The sequence below is a fragment of the Ambystoma mexicanum genome, chromosome 4q (genome assembly GCF_040938575.1).
Source record: "Ambystoma mexicanum isolate Mex_15411 chromosome 4q, UKY_AmexF1_1, whole genome shotgun sequence".
Classification (NCBI taxonomy): domain Eukaryota; kingdom Metazoa; phylum Chordata; class Amphibia; order Caudata; family Ambystomatidae; genus Ambystoma; species Ambystoma mexicanum.
Genome location: NC_090928.1, coordinates 496,421,320 through 496,435,904, shown reverse-complemented (window position 1 = coordinate 496,435,904; position 14,585 = coordinate 496,421,320). Strand labels below are relative to the sequence as shown.

The window sequence follows — 14,585 nt, the reverse complement described above, 5'->3', positions numbered from 1 at the left end:
ATGAACACTTATGAGGGAATGAGAAATCTTGTTATGTTGGAGTCAATTTATGATGCCTGCTCTCCTGAGCTCAGACAGCACTTAGCTGATTCAAAGGAATTAGATTCCAAGAAACTAGGTAACGCTGCTGACTTGTGGGTTGCCAACCGGGCTACTCAAAAGGATTCTGGGGCAACTCAGAAAAAGGATGAGGGGAAACAGCCTAAAAGGGACTCCACAGAGAATTCAAATAATTCCAATTCCAAAGAGGGCCCCAAACAAAACTCTAAGGGTAAGCCACAAGGGAAACCAAATCAGGCTAGTGTACCTTCTGGTCCCAGACCAGGAGGAGGTCAGAGCAAGCCTCCATTCCAGAAAGCATTTGGAAAATGCTAGGTTTGTGGCTCTACTGACCATGTGAAAGGAGATCCCAGATGTAAGGGTAAACCTTCAGGGGTCCAGCTTGTCTCCCTAGCCTTCGAGACATCGAAGATCGACACCGGTCCGAAGAACAAACAACCGTCGAGAGCTACACAACGGACTTTGGGCCTCGGAAGGCCTCTGGCCTCGGCCCAGGCTCGGAAGGCCTCTGACCTCGGCCCTGCAAGTAGCGAGAGTGGGGGGTGGAAACATACTCTACACTCTTTATTTTCCTACACACACTAGCCCGCTGCCATAAGGTGACATATGGAGAGTACTCCATTTAAATTTTGCCCCAAGTGCAACCGCAAGTACCCTTGGGTTGACAAACATGCCACCTGTAATCTCTGCTTGCCGAGGGACCACCCCGAAGCTAACTGCAGAGCGTGTAAGCTTTTTAAAGCAAAAACATTCAAGGACCGCTACACTAAACTTTGGGCCCACCACGCCAGGCAGCTCGAGGCCATGGAAGCAGTGGGTGCCTTCAGTGATGGCAGCGCCGCCGCCTTTTCTGACGGCGAGGGCACAGGGGTGTCGAAAGACACCCACGCGCTAGTCCCCGACCTTGGAGGATTGTTCTTCAGGGCAGTTATGGGGAACATACCCAGTGACACGAGCGCTACCCAATCATCTTCTACACCTAAGAACACTAAGACCAACCGAGACTCGACACACGTGTCGAGTTCTCGGGAGAAAGAGGCACAAAGAGAGCGGTCCACCGAATCGGTGTCCTCTGGGCATTCCAGGTCGAGATCGCCGCACGACACACAGCAACCGTCCACAGTTGCCAAGAGTGCCTTGCTCCCTAAAGTAACGGAGGTACATTCATCAGAAGACAAATCTGACCCCCATCCCCAAGCCGCACACCAAAAGTCGGCTCCGGCAGCCCGTTCTGCGTCTGCCTCCGAGTCCCGACGTCCACACTCAAAAGAGAGAGAGAGTACCCCTAAATCTCGACGCCAGGTGTCGTAAGATTCCGAAAAGGCCAAACCATCAGGGAAACTCTTCCACTCACGGGAAAGGGGACAAACAGCAGAAAAAAGTCTACACATTCAACTTCTGCACCCCAGGTACACAAGGACAAACACAGGTCGTCCGATAAGGACAAATCTAAGACCCCTGTCCCTGTCACTACACCCAGGCTCATCCCTCCTGCTCCTTACGATATGGGATTAAAAGATGAACCTAAACAGGATATTGTCATCCCCAGTTCCAGATAATGGAGCACTGAGGACATAGACCGGGTGATGAGGAGAATGTCTTCCTTAGCTAATTTTTATGAAAAAAAATCCACAGCATTTTTGTAGCTATACCCCTGACAATGCTGCTCCTTCAGGATCCATGGACCCTCAGCCTCCTAATAAGAGATCTCGGCTTGATACTGCAGCTCAGGGACTGTCTTCAGACCCTTACTATATTCAGCCTTACCAACAGTATGAGGATGACCCAGACCTACTGGTGCTGGACGACCAAACTGGGGTCGTGTATTATGGAGATGACGAGGGCCAGGATGAGGAGGAGGAAGACGATGCAGAAGTCTACAATATGGACTCCCCGGTTAGCAAGGAACCACAGGTTACTGACTCACATATAGATAACCAGCCCCTTCTAAATCAGGTCTTGGCTAAAGCTGCCGAGCACTTCCACATAGATACTCAGGGGGCACAGGAATAGAGGGACTTTGCAGAGGAGCTACTGGAAGACAAAAGACCCATTGCTCAAGCCATTCCTATTCTCAAATCAATCCAACGTAGAATTGATCCTTCCCTTCTCACTCCCAATCTCACCAAAGCTGTGAACCCCAGAATTGAGAAGATGTTCAGGGCAGCCCAGTCAGACCCTCTTTACATAAGGGGTCAACTGAAGCCCGACTCCTTGGTAATCACAAACACCAGTAAAAGAGCGGGGACACCTCTATCATCATCTGAGGCTCCCCCAGACAAGGAGAGCAAAAGAATTTATGGTTTAGGAAGGAAAGTAGCCTCCACTTCCGCTTACTAGGCAAGGATCGCCAACACCACCACTCTGCTGGCAAGCTATAATTGCCACCAGTGGGATCAGGTAGCTGCTCTCATTGACTCAGCACCGGAACCACTAAAGGGTCAGTTGGCCCTGATCGCGTCGGAGGGTAGAGCCGTGTCTGTTTGCATTCTGAAGACAACCTTTGACGCTGCAGATAATGCAGGCCGGCTCATAGCAGAGAGCACTGTCATTAAAAGGCACGCTTGGCTAAGAAAGTCAGGGTTTAAACCCGAGACCCAGGCAACCCTTATTGACATGCCGGTGGAACCGAATGTCTTGTTTGGCAAAGCGGTAGAGGATGCACTGAAAACTGCCAAAGACAAGGATGATACTCTAAAGTCCCTGGGACAATTGACGAATAAGCCCACTATTCAAAGAGGGAATAGCAATTTTCGTCGCTCACGCGGCCAAAATTCCCAGAGGGGCTCCAATTATGCACAGGGACAGGGTACATCATGGGGTAGCAACCAGCAGACTACCCAAAGTTACGTCAGAGGTAACAAGAGGGGCCGTGGTAGAGGTAGAGGCAGCCCCGGCAGAGACGGTACGCCTCCTGCAAAGCAGCGACATTCCTCTCAGGGTCCCTTCCCACGCATCCCCAGTAGAGGGGAACATTTCCAACTTCACCCAAACATGGGAAGGCATCACATCGGACAGATAGGTGCTGTCCACAGTGTCCGCAGGATACTGCATCGAATTGCTAGAGCGCCCCCCGCAACCACCCTCCACGACAAAAGATACATTCACTGGACCACCAGAAGATCCTCCTCGAGGAAATCGTCAATCTTCTCGCAAAGGACGCGATAGAACTCGTCCCGGGCAACCAGGTAAACAAGGGTATCTATTCAACTTACTTCCTTGTGCCAAAAAAAAGATTTGACAATGCGCCCAGTATTAGACTTACGCAAACAAGTATGTCAAGCCGCATGACTACTCTCCAAGAAGTAATCCCCCTCCTAAAAAGGAGGGATTACATGGCAACATTGGACATGAAAGATGCCTATTTTCATATTCCCAGCGCACAGAAGGTTCTTGCGCTTCAAGGTGGACAGTCAGCACTACCAGTTCAAGGTGCTGCCCTTCGGTATAGCCTCGGCTCCAAGGGTATTCACCAAGGTACTGGCGGTGGCAGCGGCACACCTACTCAGGGAGGCAATCCCAGTGTACCCTTACCTGGACGACTGGCTCATCACGGGGGAGACCCCAGTAATTTGCAGATCAAACATCCAAAGAACGATCGACCTCCTCTTCGAATTTGGTTTCTCTATCAACGAGAAAAAATCAAGCCTGGTGACGAGCACCTCCAAGCAGTTCCTAGGAGCTGTACTAAACACTCAAGAGGGGTTGGCCTTTCCATCAGAGGGAAGAATTCTGAATCTACTACTGCAAATTCCTCTATATCAGCCCAGTCGCCAGATAAGGGTGCGCAAAGCGATGCATTTGCTAGGCATGATGGCGTCATGTATTGCAAGAATGGTTGGCGAAACAGTGGTCTCAGGCACGTGGTCAGTGGGACGATCTAGTGGTCGTTTCGCCAACATTTGGACAAAGTCTTCACTGGTGGACAAGAGAGAACCTGTCAAAGGGGAAACCCTTTTACGATCCGGAGGTACAAGCTGTAGTCACTACAGACGTGTCCCTGTCAGGGTGGGGAGCACACCTCCTCCACCACACAGCTCAGGGTCTCTGGTCTCACACAGTGGCCAAGAATCATATCAATCTGCTAGAACTCCTGGCAGTCTTCAGAGCGCTTCGAGCATTCGAACCCCCTGTTGAACCTGTCGCTACAGATCCTAACAGACAGTATGACAGCGATGTTTTACATAAACAAACAGGGAGGGACTTGTTCACCAAATCTGGCCAGGCTTGCCCAGAAAATTTGGGCATGGGCACTCAGACGGAACATTTACCTGTCATCTCAACATGTTCCAGGGGATCTCAATTCACTAGCAGACGCTTTAAGCAGAGATCCCCTCCCAGAAGAACACGAATGGTGTCTACACAGAGAAGACGTAGAAGACATCTGTTTCCCCACTATAGACCTATTCGCCACAAGCAAAAACAGGCAATGCCCAAGATTCGCATCCAGGTTCCCTCAGCCAGACTCCAAGGGGAACGCCCTGTGGATGAACTGGTCAGGGATGTTTGCGTACGCTTTTCCACCAACTCCTCTCATGAGGAAGGTGGTCAACAAGATGTAAAGGGGATCGATGACGCTCATCCTAGTTGCTCCCATCTGGGCGAGGCAACCGTGGTTCCCACACCTACGCAAACTAGCAGTGTGCGAACCCATCAGACTCCCGTGCTGACACAACCTACTATCCCAGCACCAAGGTCAAACAGTGCATCCTCAACCAAGCTCAATGAACTTGGCAGCATGGCTCCTGAAGTCATAGAGTTTAGGCATCTCAACTTACCACAGAGGTGCATGGACATCCTAAAGGAATCTAGGAAACCAAACACGAGGCATTGTTATTTCTATAAATGGAAGAGATTCGTTACCTGGTGCCAGAATAAGCAAATCAACCCGGTTGATTGCACCCCTTCCAATATTGTCACCTGCATGCTCCACCTGCTGGATGCAGGGTTGGTATTTAGCTCACTCAAGGTACACCTGGCGGCGCTGTCAGCCTACACCAACTCCCATAACAAGATTTCATGGTGGTAAGTACCAGTGGTGAAAGCCTTCATGGAAGGGGTAAAGAGACTCCACCCTCCAATTTCTAACACACCACCAGGATGGGACCTTAATGTGGTGCTTGCTAAACTCATGGGCCCACCCTTTGAACCCATGCATAAATCCAGTCTCAAACACCTCACCTATAGAACTGCCTCCATAGTAGCCATTACATCCATAAGAAGGTTCAGTGAAATTCAAGCTCTGTCAGTGCATGATCCTTTCTTTACTGTTCATAAGGATAAACTGGTTCTACGAACACACCCTAGGTTCTCACCCAAGTTCATTTCAAAATTCCACGTTAATCAGTCCATTGAGCTATGGCCTTCTTCCAAGAACCCAAAAGCTCAGCTGAGGTGAAACCTCACACTCTAGATGTGCGAAGAGCGGTCCTCTACTATGTAGACAAGACCAGGCCGCTAAGAAAAACAGACCAACTGTTTGTCTCCGTAGCTACAGGCAGAGAAGGAGATTGCGTCTCTAAAGGTGCCATCTCGAAGTGGATAGTCAATTGTATCCAGCTATGTTACTCCCTTTCTGAAAGAACTCTGCCTTTTACCCCAAGAGCCCACTCTACAAGAGGCACTGGGCGCACTCTGGCTTTCATTGCAAATGTACCCCTTGACACCATTTGCAAAGCAGCTACTTGGAGCTCTATTGACACTTTTACTCAGCACTACTGCATTGACACTCATTCCAAGACAGATACTCAAGTGGGACAAGCCGTTCTAAGACACCTGTTTGCTCATGACCCTTCTCACATCCCACCTCCTTCTTCTAACACTGCTCGCTAATCTATGCACAGCATGTGATCTAAGCAGATTCCACAAGCCTCAGAAGGGATACATTACTCACAGTAATCGTATTTCTGATGCTTGTATCTGCTTAGATCCACATGCGCCCACCGTCCTTCCTCCCCTCTAAGAGAAGGCGCATGGATGCTTGTAGTCTTATCTACCAATCTATCTGCTTGATAATCTGTACTCATGCTACCTCATGTCAGAAAAAATACAATCTGAGGATCCTACACGCGTGAGGGATCATGGGTACAGTGGACGTCACACTAGGGATAGTATTACTGGCACGCCCTGTGTCTACGCCATTTTCGAGTTTAAAAAACAATCTAATACTCCACAGGTTCCACTAGATGTCGGCCTATACACAGCATGTGAATCTAAGTAGATGCAAGCATCAGAAATACGATTACGGTGAGTAATGTATTATATATATATTTCTGAGGCTTGTGGAATCTGCTTAGATCACATGCTGTGCATAGGCCGACATCTAGTGGAAGCTGCGGAGTATTACAGTTTGTTTTTCGAAACTCGAAAATGGGCGTCGACACAGGCGTGCCAGTAATACTATCTCTAGTGTGACGTCCACTGTACCCAAGATCCCTCACGCGTCTAGGATCCTCAGATTGTTTTTTTCCGCCATACTGGTTGGAAGCATCTTGCGGAGTTCCCTGGCCTTAGCCATACTTTTGCTTATTATTGAAGTTTAAAATTATTTATTAACATCCTTCCCCACCCCAACGTCGACCCTCGACACTCGACGACGGCTGGAGAAGACATCGACCGTCGGCTGCTGCACGACGGATCTGGGCTTTGGAAGGCCGCTGGCCTCGGCCCGGGCCTAGTAGGCCGCTGGCCTCGGCCCTGCAAGTAGGGAGAGTGGGGGGGTGGTACATACTCTTCACTCTTGGTGTATAGGTACACCGTTAGGTACACCTTATATATTTCCTACACTTACCAGCCCGCTGCCTCAAGGTGCGTATGGAGGGTACCCCTTTCCAATTCTGCCCCAAGTGCAACCGCAAATACCCTTGGGTCGATAGGGACGCCACGTGCAATCTCTGCTTGCCGAGGGACCACCCCGAAGCGAACTGCAGAGCGTGTAGTAGGTTTAAGCCTAAGACACTTAAGGACCGTTCGACAAAGCGTTGGGCCCACCACGCCAGGCAGGCGGCCATGGCAGCGGAGGGCGCCTTCAGCGATGGCAGCGACGCCGTACTTTCGGACGGCGAGGGCATTACGGCGTCGAAAGACTGCCGAGCGCAGGTCCCCGACCCTGGAAGGTTGTCCGGCAGGGCGGCTATGGGGAAGACCCCCGGCGACGCAAGCGCTACACACCCTACACACACTAAGCACACTAAGTCCAACCGAATCTCGACGACGTCGACTTCTCGGAAAGAGGCACAGATAGAACGGTCCGACTCGGTGTCCTCTGGGCGCTCTCGATCGAGATCGCCTCATGACGCAAGGCAATCATCCACTCTTGCCAAGAGTGCCTCGCTCCCTAGATTAACGGAAGTTCGATCGTCGGAAGACGAAGACGACTTCCACCCCCAGGCCGCGCTCCAGGAGACCGAGGCCGCAGTTATTACCAGCGAGGCCCCACGCTCGAAACACACAGATTCCTCCCCAGACCCTCGACGACAGCCGTCGAAAGTCTCTGGGGCCTCCAAGGGGCAGGGAAAACATTTTTCCACGCATGGGGAGGGGGGGAAACAGCGGAAAGCACAGCCTTCCACTCCTCTAAGACCATCCTTCCACCCTAAGCAGACAGACAAACACAAATCTACTGGGACATCAACATCCAGTCCCCTAAATTGCCTACTAAAGTCACTACTAAAGTCATACCCTGTTCCAAAGTATGGTCCAGTGAAGACATAGACAGGGTCATGTCAAGGATGTCTTCCTTAGCTGATTTTTATGAAAAAAACCCAGAACATTTCCTTTCGTATGACCCTCAAGGGGCCACACCCTCAGGCTCCTCTGATCCTATCCCCCTAAGTAAAAAGGCCCGGTTCGAAAGACCTGAACCCTTCGAGGTGCAGCCTTACTCTACTCCATACTCTACTCCACACCAGGAGTTTGAAATTATGGAGGAACAAACCGGGACTGAATACTATGCGGATGATGAGGACCTGGAGGAAATAGAAGATGAGCAGGAAATTTACAGAGTAGATTCCCCGGTAGAGAGCGAAGCCTCAGTTACCGACTCGCCAGTCGATAACCAGCCCCTCCTTAATGAAGTTCTCGCTCGCGCAGCAGAACATTTTCACATCGACACCCACGGTGTACAGGAGGAAAGGGACTTCGCAGAAGAGTTGGTGGGAGAGAGGAGGCCGGTCGCTCAGACCATCCTTATCCTTAAATCCATCCAACGTAGAATAGATCCATCCCTGGTGAATCCTAACCTCACCAGAGCCGTCAACCCCAGAGTCGAAAAACTTTTTCGGGCAGCCCAGTCTGACCCTCTTTATATAAGAGGACATCTCAAACCAGACTCCCTAGTGGTTACCAACACTCGGAAGAGGGCTGGGACAGCCTTATCGTCATCAGAAGCTCCTCCCGGCAAGGAGAGCAAAAAACTGTACGGGTTTGGCAGGAAGGTAGCCTCAACGTCCGCCTACCAAGCAAGGATTGCAAACTCCACCACCCTGTTGGCAAGTTACAACTGCCATCAATGGGAAGAGGTCACGGCGCTCATAGCCTCTGCTCCTGAACCGTTAAAGGGCCAGTTGGCTCGGATCTCGGCAGAAGGGAGAGCCGTGTCTGGTTGCATATTAAAAGCAACTTTCGACGCCGCGGACAACGCAGGAAGATTGATAGCAGAGGGTACTGTTATCAAGAGACATGCGTGGTTACGGCAGTCGGGGTTCAAAACAGAAACCCAGGCTTCATTAATAGACAAGCCGGTGGAACCCGATCTATTGTTTGGGAAAGCGGTCGAAGACGCACTTAAGAATGCCAAGGACGAATACGAGACTCTCAAATCCCTTGGCCAGCTTACCAACAAACCCCCTAACCAGAGGGGGAACAGTAATTTTCGTCGCCCACGCAGCCAAAATTCACAAAGAGGCAACTATGCCCAAGGACAGGGTACACAATGGAACAACAACCAGCAGTCTACCCAAAGTTACGGCAGGGGTAACAAGAGAGGTCGTGGAAGAGGCAGAGGCAGCCCCAACAAGGGAGGTGGCACGCCTCCACCAAAGCAGTGACGCTCAGTTCAGGGTCCCTTCTTACGCAACCCCAGTAGGGGGACGCATTTCCAACTTCACCCAGGCTTGGGAAGGGATCACCTCAGACAGATGGGTGCTGTCAACAGTGTCCACAGGATATTGTATAGAATTACTGCAGCGTCCCCGGAACCACCCTCCACGACAAAGAATACACTCCTTAGAACATCAGGAGATCCTTCTCGAGGAGATCGCCATTCTGCTAGAAAAAGACGCGATAGAACTCGTCCCAGGACACCAGGTAAACAAGGGTATCTATTCAACTTACTTCCTTGTGCCAAAGAAAGATTTGACAATGCGCCCAGTATTGGACTTACGGCCTGCCAACAAGTATGTCAAGCCCCAAAAATTCCGTATGACCACGCTACAAGAGGTAATCCCCCTCTTAAAAAAGGGGGATTACATGGCAACATTGGATATGAAAGATGCTTATTTTCATATTTCCATGCTCCCAGCGCACAGAAAATACTTGCGCTTCAAGGTGGACAGTCGCCACTACCAATTCAAGGTACTGCCCTTCGGGATAGCTTCAGCACCAAGGGTGTTCACCAAGGTACTGGCGGTGGCAGCTGCACACCTACGCAGGGAGGCAATCCCAGTGTACCCTTATCTGGACGACTGGCTCATAACGGGGGAAACCCCAGGAATTTGCAGGTCAAACATTCAGAGGACTATCGACCTCCTCCACGGATTAGGCTTCTCTATCAACGAGATGAAGTCAAGTCTGGTGCCAAGCACTTCAAAACAGTTCCTAGGAGCAATCCTAGATACTCAAAAAGGGTTGACCTTCCCTTCGGAAGAGAGAATTCGGAATATACTACTGCAAATTCCACATTATCAGTCAGGTCAACAAATAACGGTACGCAAAGCAATGCGGTTACTGGGCATGATGGCGTCATGCATTTACCTGGTCCCCCACGCGCGTCTGCGCATGCGTCCCATGCAGGAATGGTTGGCGAAACAGTGGTCTCAGGCAAGTGGTCAGTGGGACGATCTAGTGGTCGTTTCGCCAACACTCGTACAGAGCTTACACTGGAGGACAAGAGAGAATCTCGCAAGGGGAAAACCCTTTTACGATCCAGAAGTACAGGCAGTGGTGACTACAGATGCATGCCTGACTGGGTGGGGAGCTCACCATCTCCACCACACAGCTCAGGGTCTCTGGTCTCACTCAGTAGCCAAGAACCACATCAATCTGCTAGAGCTTCTGGCAGTATTCCGAGCGCTTCGGGCGTTCAAGCCCATCTGCTAAACTTGTCGGTGCAGATCCGGACGGACAGCACGACAGCCATGTTCTATCTGAACAAACAAGGAGGGACTCGTTCGCCAAATCTGTCCAAGCTTGCCCAGAAAATCTGGATATGGGCACTCAGACGGAACATCTTCCTGTCATCACAACATGTTCCAGGGGAGCTCAATTCCCTAGCGGATGCCCTAAGCAGAGACTCCCTCCCAGAAGAACACGAATGGGTCCTTCACAGAGATATCGTAGAAGATCTCTTCTCTCGGTGGGGTTTCACCACTATAGACCTATTCGCCACAAGCGAAAACAAACAATGCCCAAGATTTGCATCCAGGTTCCCCCAGCCAGACTCCCAAGGGAACGCCCTGTGGATGAACTGGTCAGGGATGTTTGCGTACGCTTTTCCACCAACCCCTCTCATCAGGAAGGTGGTGTACAAGATGAACAAGGAATCGATGATGCTCATCCTAGTTGCTCCCATGTGGGCGAGACAACCATGGTTCTCCAGCATGGGGTCTGGCATGGATTCACATGCTCATGAATATTCCCCGTCGTCAGGCTGGGAATCCTCGGTAAAGAAAAAGCCAGTATCAGTTTCGTTTCTGATCTGTCTTTCGTAGTAACAACCAATCACTGGTCTCTGCGTCATACTGACCACAGCCAATGACTGCCCTCTACCTAAGCACCGCCTCTGGCAGCCATCTTCAGATTTTTACCGCACGTTCATGTGTTGGGATCCTCGTGCTATTGCTCTCGAGCGTTAGTGCTATTTTTTCACGTTTTTTCTCAAAAACTTCGTTTTTTCGGTCAAAAGAGCCTCAAGCTCCACCGACTCTCCATCCGATCAACGGGGACCCGTTTCGGATTCGTCTGCGCCCCTCAAGGGTGAAGATTTCGTCGAGCTACGCTTTTGGAGGACTCCAGAAGTTTCTCAGGCCCGGCCATGGCCCAGGAGAAGGGAAGCTCGACGCCCGGAAAGCTGTTCAGGGTCTGCCCTGGATGCCAGCTGCAGAACGTCTTCAAGGAGGACGAACACTCTTTTTGTTTTTACTGCCTACATGAGGACAAGACTGTCAAGACCGGTGGGGGGGTCTGTACTTCCGCTCTCTATATGGTAGAGGAGAGGCACAGAAGACCCCAGCCAAGATTCTCGATTACGGTAGCGATGGACGAGCAATCAAGGCCTAGCTTCTCAGGAGGTGATGCAGGCTGGTTCTTAAGTACAGGGTATCCCCAAGCCCCCACAAAGGAATGTCCACACACTGTATTACTGAAAACACAGTCTTTATATAATTAATATTCAAGGGTTATGTACACTTATCACAATAACGCACTTTGTGCTCAGGAAAATCAGCAATGGTAAATATCTACAATTCTAAAGTGGTACCACTAATATTAGACCTCATTAAAGTGCATTCACAATACTGTTAAAATGGCACACAGATCAATAAGAAGGAAACCAGCAATAGAGAGAGGAGAGATAACAGAGGGTTGAAACAATAGGCAGAATACTGGCCCCTACCACTGGACACAGTTCTGTGTGGAGATCCCCCCACCTGGGCAACCTGTAAAATAAAGGGATATGACACAAGCCCAGTCCATATATTGTTCAACAGTCTTATTCTCTCCTACAATGTTTTTACCCCCCCAATGTACCTGGTGGAGTCGAGTTCTTCGAAGAGGCGTCGACAGATCCTTCTTGAATGACCCCCTTTTAAGCAGGAGTCACGGATCGTCGAGAGGCGTAGAGAAACGTCGAAGACCTCGGGGTTCGGCGACGGGGAATCGACGGCCCTTCTTGAATGCCTTCCCTTTCAAGCGGGAGGCACGGGGCGTCGAACGTCCGTCGACGAACGAGGTAGAACGATGTCGAAGAGGCGGCAGCTTCGTCCGAGCGGTGCTCGTCGGCGTCGGGGCGTCGGCGTCCTGCACGGCGGAGGTGTGCGGGGCACCTCGATGACAATAGTTCTGGACCGCAAAGATTGTAGAGACGGGAGCCCAGCAAGGGCGTCGAGTCGCTCGAGTCTTTGGGATCGTGAGGTGGCGGGAAACCCACCGGCGGATTCTCCTCGGCGCGTTGGTCGTCCTCGACTTTCTCCGGCGGGACAAAGCGGCCGACGATGCGGACGAGGGAGTCCTTCAAGGCAAATGTTCTTAGGCAAGGAGCGGACGGCTCCGGTCGTCGGCGGCACGGCGTCAAGTGGTTCCCACGGCTGGGCAACACAACTTCGACGGGCCTCCAGCGGTTACACAGACCTGCGAACCCTGGTCGACGGCAATGGACTTCGACAGCGTCGATGTCCGGGTGCTTCACTTCGATCTCCTCGGCGGTCCCGTCTCGGGTCGGCAGCCTTTCGAGGGTCTGACTTCCAGGGCGCTTCGGCGAAGATTCAGCGGTGCTCGATGGTCCCTCGGAGCACGGGAAGAGGGCGCCTTACCAGGTCCTCTCTCGGGTCAGTCCTCGACGATTTCGACAACCTTCAGTTCCGTCGAAGCAAATGCCACAGCAAGTCTTCTTCTTCCAGCTGGACGTCGGGGATCAGCAAATCCAGTTACTCTTGAGTGGAGACTCAGCTTCTGAATGCTTCTGAACAATTTCCAGTGGTGAGAGGTCCCCAGATATACTATTCTGTCTCTCATCCACACTGCTGGCACACACACAGCAGCCAATCACACAGAAGGGCATTCATGCAGTCAGTCAGCCAATCAGGCACACAGTGCATTCAGGCCACACTCCTCCCTTTCAGACACTCACAACAAGGAATGTGGATTGGGACAAGTACCCAGCCATTCAACACTACACACTGCATTCAGGCCAGTTTCGGGCAGGGCTGTCTCAGTCTTTGTCTCTCATGCCAGAAACCAGACAACCACAACAAGGAGTGTATATTGGTCACACACTCCATTCACCCAGGTCCCACCCACAGGAGGTACCCATAACATACAGTCACTGGGAAGGCTCCAGTCAGTCTAGCTGGGCCTTTACAACAACACCATATATGGAACTTCCACCCAACAGCCAGTCAGGGGGAAGGGACAGAGTCAGGGCTTCCCAGGACTTTGGGAAAAACAAGATAACAGGCAATAGAAAGCAAGAGGCCACAGGGGCCATCTTGTTTCCTATCAGGAATCAACTGATTCCAATGGCAGGGCCTGGGTATCCCAAAATGGAGGACACCCAGAGCACCTGTCAAATTCAGCATGGAGCTGCCACCAGCCCATACCCTGCTCTGTGGGCCACCCACAGGTGCCCAAAAACATACACTAGGGGCACAGGGTTGTACCCCTACCCAGGGGTGCCATAAGGGTATCCCATGGGTCTGTTCACCAAACCAAAAGAGAGAGCTGCACTGCCAGGAGTCGCAAATGGACTCCTGGGCAGAAAACATAACAGAACACACGGTAAAAACAGAAAAAGGACAAGGATTCAGAGGCCCTGTCCCTCAGATGCATTTCCGGCATCACAGTCGCCCCCCCCAGACTGAGGTGGAGGGTGCCTAATCTCCCACGGGATAGACACCCTCATCCAGACGGTCAACATACCTTCTGGAAAGGCCATCTGCATTATCGTGACTCTTCCCTGGTCTGTGCTCTATGGTGAAGTCTAGCCCTTGTAGGCTAATCGACCACCTGAGCAATTTCGGATTCTCACCCTTCATCTGCATAAGCCACTTCAGGGGCTTATGATCTGTTTGGACCTTGAAGGTGGACCCCGTAAGGTAGGGCCTAAAACGCCTAAGGCTCCAAACTATACTAAAACATTCCTTTTCAACAGTAGCCCACCTAAGTTCTCTACCCTTGAGTTGTCTACTGATGAATATGATAGGATGTTCTCTCCCTTTGTCATCTAACTGGGACAAGACAGCTCCAATTCCGGTGTCGCAGGCATCCGTCTGGACGATAAAGGGTCGGCTGTAGTCAGGCGCACTCAACACAGGTGCCCTACACAGACTTTCTTTCAAGCCATCAAAGGCCCTCTGACAGTCTTCAGTCCAATTAACCTTCCTAGGCTGTTTGGGTGAAGTTAGAGCTGTCAGGGGTGCAGCTATGGTTCCATAGTCTGCCATGAAATTGCGATAGTACCCAGTGAGGCCCAAAAAGGCTCTCACCTGGGTTTGAGTAGTGGGAGTCTCCCAGTTCTGTACGTCCTGTACTTTACTGGAGAGAGGTTGGATTTGACCCCCTCCTACCTCATGACCAAGATAGGTAACTTTCCC

At 51.1% G+C, this 14,585-nt stretch overlaps 1 protein-coding gene across 3 annotated transcripts in view; it reads left to right on the top strand.

Moving 5' to 3' along the window:
- CFAP36 (cilia and flagella associated protein 36) overlaps positions 1 to 14,585 on the top strand; it is a 1,333,208-nt gene that overhangs the window by 995,457 nt on the left and 323,166 nt on the right. The window lies entirely within an intron of this gene.